This window comes from Schistocerca serialis, chromosome 2, assembly GCF_023864345.2.
Source record: "Schistocerca serialis cubense isolate TAMUIC-IGC-003099 chromosome 2, iqSchSeri2.2, whole genome shotgun sequence".
In the NCBI taxonomy this organism is placed as follows: domain Eukaryota; kingdom Metazoa; phylum Arthropoda; class Insecta; order Orthoptera; family Acrididae; genus Schistocerca; species Schistocerca serialis.
The window spans coordinates 311,940,775-311,947,098 of record NC_064639.1 but is presented as its reverse complement, the minus strand read 5'-3'; the positions used below and the strand labels follow the sequence as shown (position 1 = coordinate 311,947,098).

The following is a 6,324-nucleotide window of genomic DNA, read 5'->3' as shown; positions in this document are numbered from 1 at the left end:
CGGTTCCCGAATGGTTCTGATGCCTCAGCGGTTGATTTCAGAACGAAAAGTCCGGCGTTGAAATTACGCGGTTTTCTTATGGGTGGGCGAGGAAAAAATTTCAGACACATACCACAGCTTGGAATCGGCACGAAAAGAGCTTAGACGGTGCCGTAGAGTGTATCAATGAAACCATCCCTTTCCATGGTACGCTAATTCCCACCGATCGGCAGCTCACAGTATGATAACAGCCTTGTTGACAACCTATGACACGGCTCACCCCCCTTTTCCACTCCCCCGCCCCCCACCCTCTCCCAGGACGGATCAACTCTTTTCTAAGTACATTGCGGGCCAGCAACGCCATCAACTGCCATGGCGTCCCTCTGGAGTCCAGTGCGACCGCAGTTTTTGCTTTGGTATACAGGGACCACTAGCAACCGTTCAAAAGCTTTCGACGAAATTTGAACATGATCTGAAGCATCAAAGGGTGTTCAGGCTTTCTCAGCACTTCTGTTCGCGCCATTCTGTGATGTGACCATGGGTAACATGAATTGGTAAACCGCCAGTTGAAGAACCGTATAACAGGAGAAATCTTAACAATTATCAACATTGCAAATACATGATTAAAACGACAAAGGGCCCCTCTAAAAATCCCCATCTCGGCAACATCCTCAATGCCAACCGCCTGCTTTGTTGAGCCCTTTAAAAATGTACCTGTATAAAGACAATCTGTGATGGAATCCTAGGCCTCTGCAGGCTGGCTCACAGGTGCTCTAGCATCTGCTAGCAGAAATGCTAGTGTCATGGGGTTGTCTGTCTCAGCCGGCAGTTTGAGTACTGATTTTTCTGTGTATAGGTACGTTTTTAAACTGCTCAACAAACGTGATGGTGGTGGTGGTGTTAGGGGTGGAGGGGGGGGGGGGCACCAAGGGTGTTGCCAAACCTTTTCGAAAGTTTTTTACCCATAATATTCCACTTTTTATTTTCTCCACACACCTTTTAGTTTCTGTCACTGAACTTCGTAGGTACATAGATCATTTTACTTGTTCCAAGGCCTTTCCTTGCAATAATATTTTGACAGAATCATTATTTTTACCGATTTTCATCACCTTGGTCTTTCCTACTCTTACTCTTATTTCATACTCTTTTCACATCTTTATGATGCTCTCTACCATAAATCGTAGTTCGTCCTCTGATTCGCCAACACTGCCTGGTCATTTGCGTATTTATTTGACGTTCTTTCTACTCTTCGATTTATGCCTCTTACTTTTTCTAAAGCTCCAGCAATGTTTCAGCAATAATACTGGTAAGTGGTGCTGACAGTACTCTGGTCCGCCACTTCTTCCAATATTCGTGTCACATTTTTCGTCCTCGTCGGTCGTTACTACCACTTTTTGTGTTGTCACTATGAAATGCTAGTATGGTCATTGAATCGAGAAAGGGACAATCCTGACGTCACATTCTAGTAGAGGAGAGGGGAAAATGTCTGCATGAGTGCAGTAGTAGTGACCCATCGTTCATCGTCTATCCTGTGGCACTTGAAGACCATTCGTTCCATGTGCTGACAACCTCTTCAAAGTCTATATGACATGTCGAAAAGAACAGATACCATCTTCATACAGTTAAGGCTAACCGGCTATTGACCTTCGTCTGTGCGGATGCACACGCATTGCCCGAACTCTTATGGGACTCGGTAAGATTGTCTGCCGGGAGTAAAGAGTGTAAGGGACAGGGGCGCTACGAATGTAGTGTGTGCACATTAAGTTGGGAATGTGGGTCCACGGGGAGCGTGCAAGGGATTAATCACTGCTTTCGCGCTATTCTCTGTGCCCTCGGTGGCTCAGATGGATAGAGCGTCTGCCATGCAAGCAGGAGATCCCGGATTCGAGTCCCGGTCGGCGCACACATTTTCAAGTGCCCCCGTTGATGTAAATCAACGCCTGTCGGCAGCTTAGGGTCTTGATTTAAATATCATTTCTTCTGAGTCTGAATGAGAGGCAGGAAGGTGGGACACTGCTATGCCCCTGGGATGGACAATCATTCCTAAAGGTGGTACAGTCGTTTAAGGTGAACGACGCGGAATGCGGACGGTAAAACAAAACCACTGCATGAAAACCCTAGTGGTACCCATTATCCCATTCGACGATTCTCGCGAGAATCAAAACGAACTTACCCGAAGTATTTTCAGTTCTGTAATTATTTAGATGACTTAGGTGTATGATCTCTTCTTGATTCACGTTTGACAAACTTTTATTGATCACTTAAGAAAATTTTTGAGCAAAGAACTCTGAATGCAAATGTTAAATACTCGTTCAGATATGCTGAAGAAGACGGCCACCATAATTGCGTAGCACAGTTTTTGCTCACTTGAACACTCAACACCAAAGACTGAAGTTCACCATGGAAGATGGGAACAAAGTAACCTACCTCTTAATCACAACGCTGGTGTCAGTGCACAAAAAACATTGTTTTAAAATCCTGATAAAAATCTGCGCTTTTTGCTCTTGACAACGAATAGCACGCTCATCTGTAACCTTCAAATCGTTCAAATGACTCTGAGCACCATGGAGCTCAACTGCTGAGGCCATCAGTCCCCTAGAACTTAGAACTACTGAAACCTAACTAACCTGAGGACATCTCACACACCCATGCCTGAGGCAGGATTCGAACCTGCGACCGTATACAGCAGCCCGGCTCCGGACTGGAGCGCCTAGAACCGTACGGCCACCGCGGCCGGCGCGTGTAACCTTCCATCCTGTGCATATTCTGCGAATGTTCAAAAATGAAAAGAGGACTTTCACAACTAAAACATGTAAGGTTCTCTTGACTGAATACATAATGCATATAAAAACGGAAAGTGAAGATTATGTCCTATCTCTATGATTCCTCCGCAGTTCTTTCTAAAGTGGTGCAAAGTCGCACATAGTCGTCAAATTATTACAGCACTACGACTGTGAAATACGTTTCAAACGTAAGGACAAAACAGAAACAGACCTCCTAGACAACAGTGGATAGTGTAAAAATACGTGTTTTCACTGTAAACAGTTTTATATTACATTACCTGGCGGCTGTTGGAGGTTGCTGAAGTCTGTACTGCCTGGGCGAATACCGCGTGAATGGCGCGGCTACCACAAAAAAAAAAAAAAAAAAAAAAAAAAAAAACCAAAGGCCTCCCCACTTGTGAAACAAAGGGCAAAATTAGACCATGTTGCAGTTTCTTGAGATCAACTAGCATCTGATACAAAGCTGATTCATAATTTTGAGCTATCAGTTGTAGCTAAATACGTGGTGTGATCAATAAGTAATGCAACAATTTTCTTCTCTTGGCAGATGTCAGTTGGAAAAATGTGGAACTTTTTGTGGGACATCGTGGAATACTCGCGCTTCAGCCCCTATAATTTCATGAAGTTTCAATAGGTGGCGACGCTGTACGTAACCTTCAAAATGGCGTCTGTAACGGAGGTGCGTTCCAAGCAGAGAGCTGTCATCAACCTTCCTGGCAAATTAAAACTGTGTTCCGGACCGAGACTCGAACTCGGGACCTTTGCCTTTCGCGGGCAAGTGCTCTACGGGCTGAGCTACTCAAGCACGACTCACGCCCCGTCCTCACAACTTAACTTCTGCCAGTGCCTCGTCTCCTACCTTCCAAACTTAACAGAAGCTCTGCTCCGAACCTTGCAGAACTAGCACTCCCCTGCAGAGTGAAAATCTCATTCTGGAAACATCCCCCAGGCTGTAGCTGAGCCATGTCTCTGCAATATCCTTTCTTTCAGGAGTGCTAGTTCTGCAAGGTTCGCAGTACAGCTTCTGTTAAGTTTGGAAGGTAGGAGACGAGGTACTGGCAGAAGTAAAGCTGTGAATACCGGGCGTGAGTCGTGCTTGGGTAGCTCAGTTGGTAGAGCACTTGCCCGCGAAAGGCAAAGGTCCCGAGTTCGAGTCTCGGTCCGGCATACAGTTTTAATCTGCCAGGAAGTTTCATGTTAGCATACACTCCGCTGTAGAGTGAAAATCTCTTTCCAGCTGTCATCAAGTTTCTTTTGGCTCAAAACCATGGCATCGCAGTTATTCATAGGCGATTGCATGGTGTCTACAGAGACCAAGCGATGAACAAAAGCACCGTGATTCGTTGGGTGTATCGTCCGTCAGCATCGCAACAAGGTGGCGCAAACCTGTATCTCCAGCGCGCGGCCGGCCGCTTACAGCTGTGACTCCTGCGGTGTTGCAAATTGCGAATACACTCATTCGATGTAATCGACGAATCACAAACACCTCGCTGCTCAACTGTACGTCTCTGTTGGTAGTGGTGACACACTCGTCCACTAGTTGGGGTTCTTAAGGGGATGTGACCGCCGGGTTTCTTGCCCCTAACAAGAAACTATAAAAAGCATCTATGTGGCCCGTGAAGGACGAGCTTAACGGAAGGCAGTGCGTGGATGATGGGGAGGTTATTGATGCAGCAAGACAGTGACTCCGGCGTAAAACTGTAGAATGGTGCCATGCGGGGATACAGGCCATACCCGTAAAGTGGCGTAACGCAGACACATTGAACAGAAATTATGTTGAAAAATAGGGGTTTGTAGCCAAAAGAGTGGGGTATAATATGCCATATTGGAATTCTGAATAACAACCTGCTTTCACAAAAAAAGGTTTTGCGTTACTTACTGAATTCCCTTTGTACTTGAAACGCCTGGTTAAATACGCAGGGCAGAACAGGTAGTTGGAATTGTGGAAAGGGGCCAAAAATGAGTGGCTGTCAGTTACACTCGAACACATATAACTTTATTTGGTTGCCCAAACATTACAGCGCAATTTCCGAACTTAACTATCGACTGAATATGTAACACACATCTTATAGCTTAAGGGCACAACCTCTGTAATTGTTAAAACGGCTGAAGGCTCATGATTTAAAAAAAAATTACAATAATTTTTTAAAGGGCAGAATGTGCAAGGTTTTATCCTTAAATAATATAAAAAAGGAGGCTGAAGGCCCAAACAATCTGAGACTTAACAATAAGGAATTATACTTTTAAAACGGTTGGAGGCCCGTGGTTTAAAACACAAGTACAATAAATTTTTACAAAGCAGAAAGCACAAGGCTTTATCCAGAAAAAAAATTAAATGAGGCTGAAGGCCGAGACAATCTAAGATTTAGCAAGTAAGGAATTTTAATTTTAAAGGGGCTGAAGGCCCATAATTTAAAACCCAACTAAAAGCATCCAATTCAAACCATCGGCTATGAGCCATTAAAATACACAATCAAACACCGTGGTCTAGGGGCAGTCTGCCGCCGGCAGTGCTGCGAGGCGGTCACGCGCCAGAGCGCTGCGGGCGAGGCGCGCACTGTGTGTTTGTGTTTACTTCGGCCGCTGTAAGTGCCGTTTTCCTTCTAGACCACCATGGCGCACAACTATCGGAAGAAGACATTACGTTTCAACTTTTGTTCCGACTTCGCCCGACCCAAGGCCCTGGAGGTAGAACGATTTATACGCGATGAAGTTAAAATACCACCAACGGATCTAATTGGTATCCACTTGTCCATAGTTAGCAGTACCGTCTACGTCAAAATGATCAACGATGCGGCGTGCGACAAGGTGCTTCAAGAGGAAAAACGTGGACTGCGCTTCTGTCATTCCGACGGCAACGTCGGACCCGTTACCGTCGATCACGCAAGTCTCGGCACACGGACGATAAGGATCTTCGAACTGCCGTTCGAACTACCTGCAGACGTCGTCATCGAGGCGCTCCGTCCCTATGGCAACGTTCTGGAACATGTTGCCGAACGATGGGTCCAATTTCAGACCTATCCAGTTTTAAACGGTGTTAGACAGGTCCGCATCGAGTTGCAGAAACACGTGCCTTCCTATCTACGTATCGGAGGCTGCCGTGCCATTATAATGTACGACGGCCAACCTCGGACCTATTCCGGTTGCGGGAAAGAAGGTCACCTACGGTCTGAATGCATTCAACGACGTGTCGCGCAGCTCCCGTTGTCGTAAGCGTCCGTCACACCCACGATGACCGCCCTACCGGTCACTTACGCAGCGGCTCTTGCCACGTCTACAGTTTCGTCCAGTCCGTCGCCCGGTCCTTCCGATCGGCACGTCCCACCGTCCCAGTCACCAACGGACGGTACAGACGTCCCACCTGACAACCTTGCCGCCGAACAGGCTCCCGCACCGGACGCTGAGGAGACCAGTACATCTTCACAACACCTGTTTGACAATCTCATTGTACCCACCGACGCCTTCGAACCAGGTCGACGCTCCTCCTTGCCGTCGTCCGACACTGAGGAACACGTGCGCAAACAACGCTCGCCACGTAGGCGCAAACGCCGTCGCCGTTCAC

At 46.8% G+C, this 6,324-nt stretch overlaps 1 non-coding gene across 1 annotated transcript; it reads left to right on the top strand.

The window, feature by feature from the left end:
- Positions 1–3,855: 3,855 nt before the first annotated feature.
- On the top strand, positions 3,856–3,930 carry Trnas-cga (transfer RNA serine (anticodon CGA)). The gene has a single exon. It is a non-coding gene; the product is annotated as a tRNA-Ser (tRNA).
- The last annotated feature ends 2,394 nt before the right edge of the window (positions 3,931–6,324 follow it).